We start from the raw sequence: 16,843 nt of genomic DNA on the forward strand, positions 1-16,843 counted from the left end.
CTCTGCTTCTTCTTTATAATGCAATCTCTTGGAGTTAGTCTCAGACAAACAAATGAGACATTCTATATAGACGCTACTCAGCCAATAGAAAATTAAAAACACAGCATATCAGATTGAGGGGTGGAAGAATTTAGTTCCTGGTCCACAGGAGGCATACAGTCTAGTTCTATACATAAAGATCTACACAAAGTATTGTAAGCTGGATTCTAAGTACATTTTGGAAATATTGTAGATGAGACCAGGAATGGCTATTATATAAAGGTGGGAATAGTATTTGATAGCAATATTTTTGAAGGATGATTATTTTAACGTAGGGCCAAATATCAAAGACAGGTCAAGTTAATGTACTTGACAGACTTGGGAGACAGGGAAGAGATGGAAAATGATCAAGATGCAGCACACATATGGTCATCCCTTAAAACCATAAAGAACAAATTAGACTAATTATAAGGAACCATTAGATATTTTTATCCCATACTGAGAAGAATAGTATGTCAACAGCGACAATACAGAGAAATATCTGGTCATGAGCAAATTAATCTTAGGTTTTGTTTCTTTACGGAAACAACTTTATATCCAAAGGTCTTGGTGAAAGAATGCTACATAAAAGAGAAATTAGACATCTGTAAAAGTAAGTGAATTAAAACTGATAGAGATCCTGAGACTTAAAATATATCCAAGAAAAAAATAGAAATGCGTATCTAAAGGAATTGACCGGATGAAAACTAAGTAAACTTTATTTTTAAATTAGTAAGATTTCAACTTTTACTTCTATTTTCTAAAATCTTAATTAACTGCAAATGTTTATGGTTTGCATAAATGGTTGGACCAAAATGTCACAAAGGGTGAGCATATATTCCATCCTAAAGGAGGTTAAATATTTGCAGCTTCTGTAAGTAAGCGAGAGTTGGTACTGTGATCACCAAAAGCTTGACCACCACAGCCGAATTAGAGTTACTCTCTCATACTTCTTAATAGTTTTGGTTGCCGATGTTATCAAAACATCCACAAAGTAGACTATGTTGTTTAGTGTTGTTTATTGAAGCAGCTGTTAAATTAATTAAGTTGGTGTATTTCCCAAGTCTGATTAAGATATGTTTACTTCTGCTTTCACAAAACAGCTCTGATATGAGTACTAAGACTAATCTTCTAAGAAACTCAAAATGTAATTAAAATTATATTTTGTACAGTTCAAGTAAAAGTTTACTTTTGCTTCTTCATGTGTTACTTTGCACTTTTATAGGGAATAATGGTATATATTGAAAATGCAAGCTTTTGCTTCCCTTAATGTTTATCTTAGTACTTACACGTTCACCATTTTGGTAACACATTACCATAGAGGATTAAAACATCAAAACAGAAAATCAGATGCTAAAAGAATCTCCAGCAGGCAAGGCAGGTGATCCAAGAAAGATGATTGATCTAGACATGAATTCACCATTACTCTGCTTCCCTACATTTATGCTATGATTTGATGGAACATAATAATAGTTACGATCTGTTAACTAGAACCTAGAACCTTATCTGAGTCAAACGAAAAGAAAGAGAAAGGAGGGCATGATTTAAATAAAAATTTGTAGCACAAGACAAAAGCTCAGAGGCAACTCAACTGCTACAGATGTGCTGCATCTGCTTGTTTGCCCATTGGGGACAATGCGATAAAGAGATTAAGACATTTACAGAAAGATGGCTAGACAACAAGATCAGATCAGCAACATGACAGCTAGGTTGAGGTGTCATAACCATAGCATAGAGAAAGCGACCTACTGAACCACTTAACCCACTTACAAACAATGTTTTAATTAACTTAATGTACAAATGATATTTTATCAGGGTACAGGATGAGCTGGGGTAATTTAAAAATGTCATTAACATCAAATAGAGAAAATCAGTGATCTTTCAATAATGCCATTTTATTAAGTAAACAGCATTGGAATTTAATATCGGGGCATACATACTTTTATACCTTTTAAATACAAATCTTACATCCAAACAACTATTTCACAAATCCCATTTTCATATGTTAATAGTAGAAAATCTTGGTCATGATATGTGAAAAGATTTTATGTTTACTTCGAAAACACAGTTAGTTTTTTTTCTTTTCAGTGGAACTCTAACAAGAAGTTTTGTTTGTTTGTTTCTTATTTTAAGCACCGTTGTTTCTCTGATTCCAGACATTGACCTGCTTAAACCTGAACACTGTGGATATAAAAGCTTACAGAAGTGTACCCCATCTATAGAGCCTCTACTCTCCAAGCACAAGATTTTAAAAATATATAGCACAGAAGTTAACTCCATAATAGCAAAATTCTAGAGAAAGATGACTCACATAGACTAACAGTTTCTCTATTACATATACAGATAATAATAGGGAATATATAATTGTATATTATTACAAATTAGAACATTAAAAGTCATAAAAGAAATAAGAATAAATATAGTCACTCTTTCTGGGTCCTGAATGAAGTATAGCCAGGTAACCTAGTTACCCCCATATAATGACTGAAGTCAACATTTTAAATTTGAACTGACAGAAATAGACCTTACTATTTTTAATTAAACAGATTCAGCATTTCCTTTCCCTCCCTCTAAATTATCAGATAACTCTGCAAGGAAAAGTGCTATCACATTATCTATCTGTTTCAAAAATATATTCACACCATATTCTGCGATAATATTGCTCTCTTTATAAAAAGTAAAAACATTAAAAGCTTTTATTTAGTTCTTGCTTAAGAAAGGAGAAATATTTAGTCCACTTACATCATGTAAAAGGTAAATGTTCTTGTTCATGTTAATGGTAGGAGGGCACCATGAATCATGTGACCGATGGCGTTTCCTTCTTTACATTGGCTGCTAACAACCTTAATGGCAGGCTTAGCACCATTTGTAAGAAAAACATCAATGCAGTTTTCTCTATAAACCTGATTTCTGGCTTCATCGTATTTCTCCTCCTATCACTTTACCCTTTGTCTTGATCTCACTGACCTACATTTTTTATTTGTTTTTTAAAACTGAATAGATTTTTATAAGCCAACTTAACATCCTTTCCAGAGCAAAGTTAGTTGAAAGAAATTATGTGATATAATGACTCAAAATGCCCAAATTATCAGGTTATGGGTAATATAGAATGGAGTTCTAAGACTTCGGAAGACAACTTTCAGAAAGATTTCTACACTCCCGACTCCTCTTTCAGGCTACATGTGCTAAATTTTACACTTTTAAAGACAAAAACCTCATCGCACAATAAAAAGAATGCGTTAGAGCTCCTACACTTTGAATTTATTTTGTGATTTAATGTGGTTATAAAAGTCCTGGTAGTTCTCTCTGTGAACCGACAGCCCGACGGAGGAGAAGAGCCAGTGGGGCAGAGAAAAAGCCACAGAAGGGGAATCTCCACAGCGATCTCTCAGTTAACACATAAAGAAGATAACCTAATTACTGGAAAGCAGGAACACGAAAATAAAAAGTATGGAAGGGTGGAGAAGCATTAAATGCACACAAATTTGTCTTTGCTACAGAACAAGCAATCAGCCTAGATCCTGAGGGTAGCGATTAAAAGCAGAGACTGCGTGTTTGTACATCATTGGATGAATGATAAGCAGCCAAGAAACAGGAAAAGACTAATTTTAATTACCAGAAAAACTGCAAGAGAAAGAACACAGAGCTAGTGGTAGACGGCTTCCAGCTACAGGCTGCATGGCACTGTACTCTCCTTGCCAATTAGAGCCAGTCAGACCCCATCAGGGGATTCAGTGAGCAGAGGAATCAGCGTCAGTCCAGGGTCAGGCTGCTCTCAAACACACATGAAAAACGGACACCAGCGGACACAGGGTGCGACCCTAGACTCCCATGCAGTTTCTTATATAGACACAGAAATAGAAAGCAGTAAGTGAGATTTCCTTTCCATTAAATACAGGTGCAAACCACATTCTCTATGGACATATATTGCAAAGGAAATGTCATATAATTTATTTAACAAATACCCAGTTACCATCAGACCAATCGCGGGAATTGGAAAACGACTCAAAGACTGAGAGGAGAAAAACAAAAAAAAAAAAGTAGAGAGGAGGACTGGCAGAACAATGGCACTAAAGCTGCCACACCGTGGATTTACTACCTGTGTTATTTTTCCAATTACAGCCATTGTAATATAAAAATTCAGAAATACAGGTTGCTGTCTGAGAACATTCCTTCGCTTTTCTTTCAGAACTGACTCAACACCCCGAATCAAAGAGAAATATAAACAGGCAGAGCCTGATAGTCCTTAGTGAAACTCGTGAGTGCAGAAACAAAAGAGAAGTGCTTCCTATTCTGGACTTAAGAAAATTCTACAAAGTGAAAAAGTCCAGTCTCAAACCGACCTAAGTGAACGCATCAGTCTGTGCTGCTGCTGTCAAAGGTGGGAGCCGGAGACTCCAGGAATCCGAGAGAAGACAGGAGCGGAGGAAGGGACCCTCGCCTGGATCTCCCGTGTCTCCAGCCAGCACGTTTGCTTTGTAATCTATGAATGTTAAATACGGAGGGGTTGCAGAGCAGAAACGCCGGGGAGAGGGGGGCAAGTCCTCTGTACTTAGCAGGGAAGGAGAATGCCGGTTGACTAGTGAGGCGAGTGGAGAAACACAGAGAAGCCTCCTGGAGGCACACAGTTCGTTAAGCCCGGGGACATGCTAAATGAACCTTTGCAGCAGGAGGCAGTGAGGCGCTGGAGGCGGGCGCCGGCGATAGCGCGGGCGGGCAGGGAGGGGCGAGGGGCCGCCCCGGGAGGACACAGCCAGTCAGAGGCGCGGGGCGCGGGGCGCGCGGACGCATTGGAGGAAAACACGCGAGCCCCAAACACACCAGCCGGAGGAGGCGCCGCACCTACTTCCCAATATAACCAACTACGGCTAGGGGAGCGGAACTGCGAGAAGGCTGCAGCCAAAGTGCCATTAAAGCTCGGGGCGGAGAGGATGCGTGACCTGGGTCCCTTCTGCTGCAAGAGGCAGGGCAAGCTGGAGGATTCCCTCTGAATGATTAAGAACTCTGCAATTCGCCTCTGCCACAGGCTGCAAAGGACCCGAGGAACCGCTCTCTGAACTGTGCTGATGGGCAGGAGGATGGGAGACAGGAATTGAGAGTCACAGAGGAAGGACAGTGGAGTCTGGCATCTTATTGGTAAGTGGCTGACATTCCTTTGCCAGTGACTGCGTTCTGTGATTGTGCACTTCATCTCCCAGCCACTTAGGATTTTTGACACACTCGCTTCTGCAAAGCCATCCTTTCTTGCCATGTTGCCAGAATGTAAAAACTGTAAGATGAAGCTTTTTTTAAATATAAGAAAGAAAACACGATTTTATTTTCTGCTAGGATATTATAGCAAAAAGTTGAAACAAGAGTAAATATAACCCATTTGTGTATTTCCTAATGCCACCCAAAATAAGAGTAGACAATTCCTACACGTAAATTGCAAGGCGATAAATGCCAGGATAAAGTGAGGATGTTTCTACAAAGGAAACTAAATGTTCGGAAAATAGGATGTTCTCAGGTACTGGATGTATGTCTTACGTTTGAGCAATGAGTTTCTGAGACTAAATAATTGGGTATCTGGCATTGCAATAACTTGTTAAAATTCAGTAGGGATGCTCTGTAAGTGGAGTTCTACAAAGTTCGTGAGACTGAGAAAAACTGTACCTTGGATTATGCTGAGTTTTTTTCTAAAGGTTGTATAGGATTGTGATAGGTTAAAAAATTATGTTCAGACATCCTTAACATGTTTTGTATGGAGATATATGGAAGAGAATATCAATTTGCACGTATATAAACCTGATGTACTGTAAGCTGAGAATTACTCTGATGACCTGAACAATACGTTGTTTCAACTGTATCTATTTGCGAAAGAACCAGAATCCACTACATCTGTCAGAACTATATTACTTTTAAATCTTAGAACCATTCTCCCAAGAAAAATACAATTTCATGTGGTAATTTAAATGCAGGTGAGAAGCAAAAAGCTTTTAAACTGTTGTATGTTCAATGCCTTACCTACATTTAATTCATTTATTTCTTAATTTAAAAGAGAAAATCATTTAGAGGGCCAGAACTTCTACTTTGATTCTCAATTTCGACTGTGGAAATAAGGATGAAAGAAGTAGATGTTCACTAGAATACTAGCATTGAAAAAATATAGACAAATAGTTGAATTTAAAAATTAATACAGATATCATCGATTACTGTTAAATTGCAACAGAACTGAACTACAGAAGTACTTATGACCATTACAGGGAGCTTAAGGGAGTTCATTATGATTAATATTGTGGCTCTCAGTATTTTAGAAAATAATGACTAGGTCATTCCTGTTTTTGAAAATGCCTGTAGTCAGTTTTGGGCAATTCTCATGGTTGCTTGCATATTCTCCTATTTCATGCTCAAATTATTCTAAGTTATGTGGAGACTAGTATACTGAGTCTGAAACTTAACAGGCATAAGTTTGCTCTGACTTTAATAGAAAAGAGATGTGACTAAGAATATGTCATATAAAACTAATGATAACAAATTAAAGATATTACATACAAAGATCATCTAAGTCTGTTAAAGGGAGGAAAAGCAAAAACAAAATCAGAGTTAAAGTTACAAAAAGGAAAATGCAATATAAAGAATATAAATTGAAAAATAGCTGGAGTGTGAGGAATAACATTAAAGCCTATCTGAAAATAGAAAGTCAGCAAAATTGTTATTACAAGTGCCAGTGTTTTTGCTTAGGAATTGGTGTATCCTTTAAATTATTTAAAACTTCTGAAAATTGAGAAAGGAGGAGAAAAACTGCTAATTTTAATTTCTTTCTGATTCCATAGGCAACTAAACAGAAAGTTAGATTCTTAAAAGTTAAATAAAAATATAATCACATAGATTAACTAAATGTCAGACTTTGTAAGTTGTGAGGCACATGTATACCAAGGTGCTTTTGGAAATACATCACAAAAGCTACAGTTGTGGAATTTTTAAATGAATAGCTGAAATACCTGAATGTTTCTCAAGGTGAGCAGTCAGTACTTCAGGTATTAGGTGGTCTTAAACAATTCTTAGTCAGGGAACCAAACTGAAATCAGATCGTGAATCTGTATATAGAATATGTTTATGTAAGATGAATCATTAAAATCAGTAGCTTGTGAAGATTTACTTCAATCTTATGTGTCCAATTAAGTAGCACTATCTGTTAGAAATGTACCAGGTTTGGCTAATATGTATTTCTTTAAATGTCTCTTTTACTTCACAGTTTAGAAAATCTAGACCACTTTCAGGGTAGAGGTAAGATTGTGATTGTCTGTCACAGCTGACTTAGCAATAAGGACCAGAGGGTGTCAGTAAAGGGCAAAGGGCCCACATAGGCTGGCCAAAGCATTTTGGAGTTTGTCTTACTTCTAGACAAAATAAAGGCATATTTTGTGAAGATTAAAGTAAAAATGATGAAAACTTCTCTAGATGGCTGTAATACTGTAAAGATGATTTGATTATACAGAGTTTGATTGGCTAAAACAAAGTTATAGCAGAGTTCGGTGTCTCCTTCATCAGTCAAACTAATTCAGAATTTTGTGAGGCTCAGATATTATGTAATTTGCTGAATCCATTCTTTCTCACCTATCTTGATTACCTGTTGTCTTTGAATTTTCTTTTTAAATATGGGTATTTTAATTTTTACTAAGTTGTTGGAAATTTGTTTCTCTTAATTTAAATAATAAACTCATACATTCATGTGGTTTGTTTTCTTTAAATTCTGACTTCAGGAGTTGATTTTATTAATCTCTTTCTTCTTTCTGACAATCCAACCATAAAGTAAGAGAGCCGTGTGTTTTTCACAAGATGTTAAGAACAGTGTTGTAAGGCTGTGCTAATATGTTACATGAACTTCTTAACACTTTATAGCAGGAAAGAGACTGGTCGGAAGCTCAAAGCAGTAGAATCAGTGCAGAGGTCTATTTTCTGAGCATTTGTGATCAATAACTCCACATTAGAGGCTGGTCCATTTTAAAAAGTAATGAAGTATAGAAAACTCCTAATGCTTAAGGTTTAAGATTAAAAACTACTATGAACTATGTTCCATCTCCCTACCCACTCAAGTAAGTAATCCTGTTTTATGATTTTTGGAGATTCAAATGTGTATTGTTAGAAGGGTTCTAATAAATTAATATTATTAGTTCGTATTTTTTTCCAGATACTTAAACAGTTTTTTGAGTTGATGTATTTACATTGAATGACACAAAATATAGTGTTTTAATACAGTGGCTATAAGAGCAATTTTTAAATGGAAATATATATTTGCTTTTTTAGAAAACTGGTTTTACAATTGATTTCTTTCCTCAAAATTATTCTGAAGTATTGAATTGAATCCCAGGAACTTAACATAATAACACTGTATAACTTCAGTTATGTTTTACCTATAATATTTGCATAAGCTAATTGTAGATAATTTTGTCTATTAATCCCTATAAATTAAAACACAGGTCTTTAGTTTTATATCCCAGAGTACTGCATATTATAGTTTTGAAATTATACCCTCCTCACACATAAGCTCATAAGTGTTACAGAGCTATTCAGGTATGGTAGTTTCTCTTTTCTCCAGTGCAGGGAGCTGGGACATTTCCACAGAGGCCACAAAGTAATTCTGAAAAATAAATCAAGATTGTCTGTTTTATGAAAAGAAAAAAATGGATCTACCATTTTTAATCTAATATAAAATAGCGTGAGATCTATCGTTCTTGAGAATCTTAAGAAATTATAGTCATATTCATTTCCCATGTATTTCTTAAGCTAGAATTTCTTGTGATCACTGCCATTTTTAAACATTTCAAAAAATGTTTCATTAGATACATTTTACAACACAGATGTAAAGTTGATTGTTTTTTCTTTTTTCCTAAGTGGTTCTTAAAAACTCATAATGATCTAAATAACTTGTTGCTTAATGGCGATCACTTTAATTTATTTATTTTCACAAATGACCTTCTCATAACAGATCTGACAGGACTCACCTATATCCTCTTATGCCAGTCATGTTTCCAAATAGTTCTCACACTCAATTTGCAGAGTGGAGGCCTACATAAAAAGCAAGGAGCCAATATATTTTATGAGTTTTTGAGGAAAAATATTGTTATGGTTAATACCTTTACTAGAAAATATGGAGCCAGTTAAAGATAAAGTGACTAAACTGAACAGTATCCAAAGCACTTGCATTTTAGGCAAGAAATATTTCATTTATGTGAATGATCAAAAATTCTCTTTCATACCCATTGACTGGAAAAGTATAAATATATATTTAAACATTTTATGAAGGGAGTAGGGATGTACTTCATATCATTCTTAAAGCTGCTAACAACCCAGAAAGGAGAACATCTCATCTTCCATTACTATCCAGTAGTAAATGTAGTATATGTTTATGAAGAGAAATGTTGCTGATTATATAGGTGATAAAAAATTGAAATTCTCTTCCTTTTGTGAGTATTGGCAGAAGCACTCATTATGAGGCTAAAAATACTGGGATGTTCTTATCGAGAGATATTATAAGGATAGTAATAAAGCTGCAACCAGGTCTATTAATGTATTTTTACAAATATTTCATTAGTTGCAGGAGTTTTTATTTATCATATAAATAGTAGAGAAATGGGATGTTGATTTTGTGAGAAATTTAAGTATATAAAGTTTTATCTTTATTTTCTTAAATAATTCATTTTATATTTATAACTATTAAGGATTTTTTTCTGAAATTAAACAAATTATAAAGGCAATACTCAAGAACTTATAACAACTATTTTAATTCACCTAGGTTCTCCCATTTCAGTTACATGCAAGAACTTACTTTCAATTGTGCCATATTTGTTGAGATACTATGTTCTTCAGCCTTTAAATTTACTAAACTAGACAAAATCCCTGATGACTAAAAGTAATACTATTAGAAATTACAGGTGAGTGACAATAGGAATTTTTAAAAGAATTATTGTTTTCTAAAAGTAATTTTTTATTTAATTGACAGTTTCATGATCATTAAATATAATAGGAATTCCTGGGCACTGGAACAGATTGAATGACCCCAAATATATCTGAAAACATTGTGAAAAGTCTCATGTTTAATCTGTTAGAGGTTGTATTTTGCCTTATTTTGTTATTTTAAAACTTTCCTCTTCATATTGTTTTCTAAAAGATACAGACTGGCTTAATATTATCTCCCATATAGCAAAAATTATTAAAACAACTTGTTAATGTCCACTATTTCTTTTCTAATTTTGTATTTTCGATAATATGACTTTCAAAATTATAGCATTGATAAGAGAATTGAAACTCTAAGCTTCATAATTCTATTTAATACTCTCTTCTTCCTTTTGTGATGCTGTTATTCTAATGTGTGAGCTGATGAATGAGAGTTCATGCTAAAATAACCATATCATTCAAATTCAGCACAAATCTCATGATTTATTGATGATTAATTGGGGGACACTTAGGAAAAAGTGACAATAAATACCATTTAATATTGGAAGGGGCCATACAGAGCTCGTATTTTTACCTATTCATAATAAAGTTTATTCACTAATAAACAAAGGTATAAAAAGATGAAGTGATGTGTTCAACATTGCAAGTAATGCAAAAGATGGAATTAGAACTCACATCTCTTAAATTTCAAGATCAGAGCTATTTATAGCTTATACTTTATTTTATACTGTGGACATCTTGATTATTTTTGTATCTATTCAAATCAAATCCTTATATTAGGATATAAGTGTAGGTAATTTCCTTGTTGCCACTGATTATCTGTAAAACATTGTCTTTTAAGATTAGAAATCTAAGATCCAATTATATTAACTCTGGAAACTGCTATACCCACATTCTCTTAACCAACAACTGTAGAACGTAACTGCTGGATGTGAACTTTTTCACAATGAACTTGGTATGCACTCAACAGCTACATCAAATGACAGAAGTTTTTTTTTTTTTTTGACAGTTTTAATTAGGAAATTTGGGAACCTTTTAGAGTGTTATAATTAAGTAGAAAGAAGGATTTAAGTGATTTTATTCCATGGCATATATGTAAGGGAACATCCATTTGACCTATAATACTTTTTGATTTTTCCCAGACTGGCAGGTTTTCTTTTATTCCTAGTAATAAATGTTTAACGGAAGCCCTAAATCAAATAGAAACTCAACAAGAAATGTAGATGAGTGTATATTTCTTTTTTTGGTAAATTTTGGTAAAATGTAATTGGGTAAATTGTAATTCATGGGTAAATTTTGGGTAAAATGTAATTCATGGGCTTTTTAAAGGTAGTAATGATTTTAGAGCATTTGCTAATAAAGCAGAGAATATATCTCTAGAAATATGCACTATTCTTCTGTTTTGAAATTCAAATGTCAACTTGTATATAAATTCTAGTCTTTCGGTGATAATATTAAAGGAGGTTAATAGAGAACAAATTTGGAACTGTAATACTATTTAATTATCATTGTATCTGAACCAAAGTTTATCTATGCTTAATTTTAATAATATCATATAAATTATTTTACAATGAATATATACATTAAAAATTCCTCAGTAGAACTGAATATGATAAAACGTAAAATTACCATAGTGCAACTGAGTGGAAGGCAGTTTAAATATTGCTGAATTTCTGGTATTGCATTACTTTTACAGATGCCTTCTCCTGATGCTTTAATTGTCAAATTATGACAAGCAATTTATGTGTTGGGGGGAATGAATTCAAGTTTTAAGACTCTTTTTCTTTAAACACTGAATATTTAAAGATGGCGCGATAAGTGTAGTAGAGATGATCTGAAAGACTGTGACTAAAAATGTTAATATTTCATTTGAAGTATTTTATATACTAAGTATATAACCCCAATTTGCAAATAAAATAATAAAATATAAAACATATTCTTGAAACCCAACGAATAGTCATTTTTGTTCTTGAATTTTTACTTTCTTTAGGTATTTACTTTCCTAAAACTTACATTCAGTTCTTTAACATTTTCAAATAACAGTAATCTTAGTAAGGAGGAGTAGTTACTTGAGATTGAAGTTAAATGATCCAGAATTGATTTTATGAAAATTATACGTATCAACTATTTTAAAAATATGTGACTGCATTTGTTTGTTTCTCATTCTTTAAATGGTCTTGTTAGTAAGTGCCACAGTAAGTAAAATTAATGAAAAGTAATTTCTTTCACATTTAAAGCAATTTCAACGTGAATTTACTCACAGAAATGGTCTACTGTGGACGGTGGCAGTACAAAGTAAGAATAGAAAAGAGGTAAATAGTTCACAACCTGGTGGAGGAGATACACCCATAGGGTGAATATGATTCAATGTGAAATATGCAGTGATAGAGGTATATGTGACTAAGATGCAGATTTTCAATATTTCTCCTTCTGGAGACTTCTGTTACTTTTCTCCTAATGAACCTTTCCAGCTTGGACAATTTCATGCTAACATTAGTTCTCTAATTGCTTCATTTACTTTCCATTGCCTAAGTTATTTTAAAGTGATTTTGGTTCCAAGATTCACCTAACCACTTTAAATGAATGTTGTGTTTTTTGACATCTCATTATACTGCTCACTTTAATATCTCAGAGCCATCTAATCTCTCATGATATAGCCAAATTCAAGGTAAAAATGAATGTGGCTGAGATGCTGTGGAAAAAAAGCCATTTCTATATGTTATAAATAAGATTGATTTCTTTCATTTATTTAGTATGACATATTAATGCTGCTGATAAAACTTACTTTGCAGGAGTGGATTAACTATGAAGCCAATGAAGCTTTGCTTATATGGCTGTTTCCAAATACTAATAGTAGGAATAGTGGCAGAAATCACAGTAAACATTATTTTAATAATTATAATAATATATCTAACATAGGGAGCCATATGGATTAAAAGATTTGGTTTTTGAATTTTAGGTTCAATTTTGACTTTAAAACTTATTAGCTGTATAATTTTGGACAAGAAACAATCTTTCTTTACATACAAAATACCTGTCATAATGTAATATACAAGAAAAAATATTTACTTTTCAATGGTAAAAAAAATGATAGTGTTAAAATCATTAAAGTTTTAAGTCTAGGAGGAAATTTTTATTTTACTTCAATTCTCATTCTAAGCTTATCTGTCTACCAAAATATTGTTGTTGTTGTTGTTGTCATTTTTTAATGAGACACAATCATGTTCTAATTGTGGAAGGGGATATTGAGATCTTTAGAACATCAGCATTTAAGGATTATTCTGTGTATCTCATCTTTTATTCAAAGAATTTTCTCAAATATATACTTCTAATAAATCTAGTATGTTTGATACCATATGCTTTTGGGGATTCAAAAGAAGTGAGAAGTTTGACCACTGACAATGAAAAGACTGTAGAAACATTGGAGGAACAGAAATGGTCATTGTTGTGATGCATTAAACTAACTTCCTGGACAAACTCTTTTCAGTTGTAGAGAGGGAGAAACAAAACAAACGTGTAGGAAAAAGGTAGGAAAGCTAATTAATGTACAGAAAGAATGCTCTTAATGCAAAGAGAGAAGTTAAAAATATATAAAATGAGGAAATTTGGAGGATTCTAAGAGATAAACTGAAAAAATTGGGATTTTGTTCCAAAGCAAGAGAATAATATTTATCTCAATATTGTATGATATTTGAGTTTCTTCCCAGTTTTTCCCTTTGCTGTGACTTGTACAGGTCACCTTGGTTCTCTCCCTAGTTTATTAATTTCTCAATCAAAAGAATTAAAGTAAATGAATTTAAAGCATATTCTTCAGGTTTTGATCCACTGTTACTCTATGACTGTGTGAGTTGTGAGGTTTTGACAAAGGAAGAATGGAATGACATGAAAATGTAAGGATTGACAGCTGAATCTAGAATGAGCTCCACAGAAGAGAGAAGAAACCACATTCATGGCATATGATGAGGTCACAAAAAGAGCATGAGCTTCTTAGACACAGGTTTAACCCAGGTGTTTCCCTAAGCAACACAATAACCTTTATACGTTTTCAATTCTTTCCCTGTAAAAGATGATATTAACTAGTAACTCATCATTCTTTTTGCAAGAAGGAAAGGAGACTGTAGATTTAGGAACCAAAATTACTTCATATATTCAGCTATAGATGCTTATAAAATTTCTTTTTTTCCTTATAAGTTTTAAGGCATAAAATTATTTAAATTTAGTATAAATATATGTGGGTACAGTGACTCTAGGATTCTAAATATGAAGAAAATCACTTATTTTCTTGGCTAGATGCTGTGTATTCATGTATATTTGCTGATGGTGACATGTTTTCTTTTAATGACCTTATTTTACTTGCTCATTTTGACAGTGATTACCTCTTCTGGACCTTTTACTTTAATTTTGTTTTGTTAGGCCTGAAAAGGGAAGTCATTCATTTCCCTTTACAAAATTACTTAGAGCATAGATTCTATTTTGTAGGTAGAGGAAGATATTTCACATAATGTCTTTTGAATCCTGTATTATAACAAAATAGTACAGAATACATTCATTTGAAATTAATAATGTTCCCCAATTATATTCTTTTTTACTTTTATTGTCTGTTTTGCTACTTTAAAAAAGTAATATTTTGAAACAGACTTGTGCTACAAATGTGATGTCTAATGCTAACTCTTTAAAACAAATCTAAACTGAAATCTTTTAAATTGTGAATTGTATTTTAGAGCAAAAATACAATGATTTAAGCTTGTAAACATATTACAAATTTTTCCAAAAATGACATATAGATATATATTACTATGGTAGCTTTTTTGGGTTGGCTACTTTGGCAATGAGTTATTATAAAATAAAAACACATTTTACTATTTGTGTGGTAAATCATATAATATTTTAAGTATGTATGTCCTTTATACCCATCCAATAAGTAAACCTCTTCCTGAAACATTTACTGATTATTCTACTTTTGCAGAAGATATAATATAGCAGAAAGAAATGGAAGAAAGCAATCTCAGATAAGAATATTTTCTTTCAAAAAAGGTATGAGAAAAATTTATTGGGTCTGGAACTGTTGGATAGAGAGGAAAAAAGAAAGGTGAAGAAAGCCACCAAGCAGACAGGAGAGGGAGCTGATAGAAAGCAATTTTGTACTGTTTAGTGAGGAAGTCATTAAATAAATATTTATACCATGAGCTATTTAAAAACAAACAAACAAACCTGGAATTGATATTTCACCTGAAACAAAGGTGTCTTTTAATCTTTGCTCCATGTATTTTTCTTCTAAGATAATAGTTCTTAAGATCTAAATTCATGGCTTAGTTTTTCATGTTGCATATCAAAATTCCAACTATTCAGAAATGCCATACAGTTGCTTGGATAAATATTAATTTAGAAGGAAGAAATGATCTAGTGTTCTCAGTTATAATTCTTATAACTTCTCTTATGTAGACATTATATATGGTCTAATATCTCCTACATATCAGAATTTTTTTTTTTTTTTTTCGAGACAGAGTTTTGCCCTTGTCGACCAGGCTGTAGTGCAATGGCATCATCTTGGCGCACTGCAACCTCTGCCTCCCAGGTTCAAGCGATTCTCCTACCTCAACCTCCAGAGTAGCTGGGATTATAGGCATGCGCCAACACACCCAGCTAATTCTTTGTATTTTTAGTAGAGATGGGGTTTCTCCATGTTGGCCAGGCTGGTGTCCGACTTCTGATCTCAGGTGATCCACCCGCCTCGGCCTCCCAAAGTGCTGGGATTACAGGCGTGAGCTTCTGTGCTGGGCCAATATCAGAATTTTAATAGATGTCTTAAAATTGAGATGTTTAATAGATTTTTAAAAACATCTATTAAACTTTAATAGTTGATTAAAAGTCCCCTGATGTACTTCTGTGATTAACTACCTTTAGTAAATGTTAATCCCAAGTTGGTTAGTGTTTGTTTTTAATGCTTGAATAAGTTATCTATCTCAGACACATTTCTTTTTTTATGTGTAGGAATGGCTCTATAATTAGTTACTTTATTCTTACATTTCAAACACACCAGAAGAATTCAAGTTTTCTCATGAGATAAAAATAAAACCTGAATAAAAATAAATACACCTTATGAATCTTTTTCCCCTAGACAAAATAATACAGACTCCATTTTAAGGATGGATATATGAAAACAAGTTATTTTGAAGGAGAATTGCATTCCAGTAATAAAAATACTTGTAACTTTTTCTTCTAACTCTTCATTTATAGAGTCAAATGTTGTATAAAAGTGACTTCAAATATGATTTTTTTATGTATTTTTTGTGAGATTACAAATGATCTGCTCCATTGGTTGTGTTGTAAACTTAAAGACCACCTAATGAAGTATTTCTTATGACTAGGAATCTTGATTGAATGAACACTATTGTGTTCATCTCTTTTTATTCTAATACGGAATTCACAATTAGAAGTATGAAATAGTATGAATATTTTATTTGTATAAATATATGTACAGCAGTCCCTCCTTTTCTGTGGGAAATATATTCCAAGACCTTCAGTGGATGCCTGAAACCACACTAGTATGAAACTCTATATTTTTTATATATTATCTATGTGAGAACTGAGATGGCTAGTAATTGACCAGGGGACCGGTAGCATACACAGTGTGGATAAGCTAGAGGAAGGGATGCTTTGGTGGAACACAGTGCGGCTGCAGCAGATTTCATCTTGTTATTCAGAATGGTGCAAATGTAAAATATGAATTGTTTATTTCTGTAATTTTCTATGTAATATTTGTGGACTGCAGCTGACCTTGGGTAAATTAAATGGTGGAAAGTCACACTGTGGATAAGGGGGGATTAATGTACTACAAATTTCTTTATCCATTTATTCATTGACAGAAGCTTCTGTTGTTTCCATATCT

At 33.2% G+C, this 16,843-nt stretch overlaps 1 protein-coding gene across 2 annotated transcripts in view; it reads left to right on the forward strand.

Annotated features, from left to right (window-relative positions):
* The first annotated feature begins 4,862 nt into the window (after positions 1 to 4,862).
* Positions 4,863 to 16,843, forward strand: part of CNTN5 (contactin 5) — a 1,321,567-nt gene continuing 1,309,586 nt past the window's right edge. For both annotated transcript variants that reach the window (XM_011926604.1, XM_011926603.1), the window contains exon 1: positions 4,863 to 5,154. The gene's annotated coding sequence lies outside the window, so the exon portion shown is untranslated. The remainder of the gene's footprint in view (positions 5,155 to 16,843) is intronic.

This window comes from Colobus angolensis, unplaced genomic scaffold, assembly GCF_000951035.1.
Source record: "Colobus angolensis palliatus isolate OR3802 unplaced genomic scaffold, Cang.pa_1.0 Scaffold7, whole genome shotgun sequence".
NCBI lineage: Eukaryota > Metazoa > Chordata > Mammalia > Primates > Cercopithecidae > Colobus > Colobus angolensis.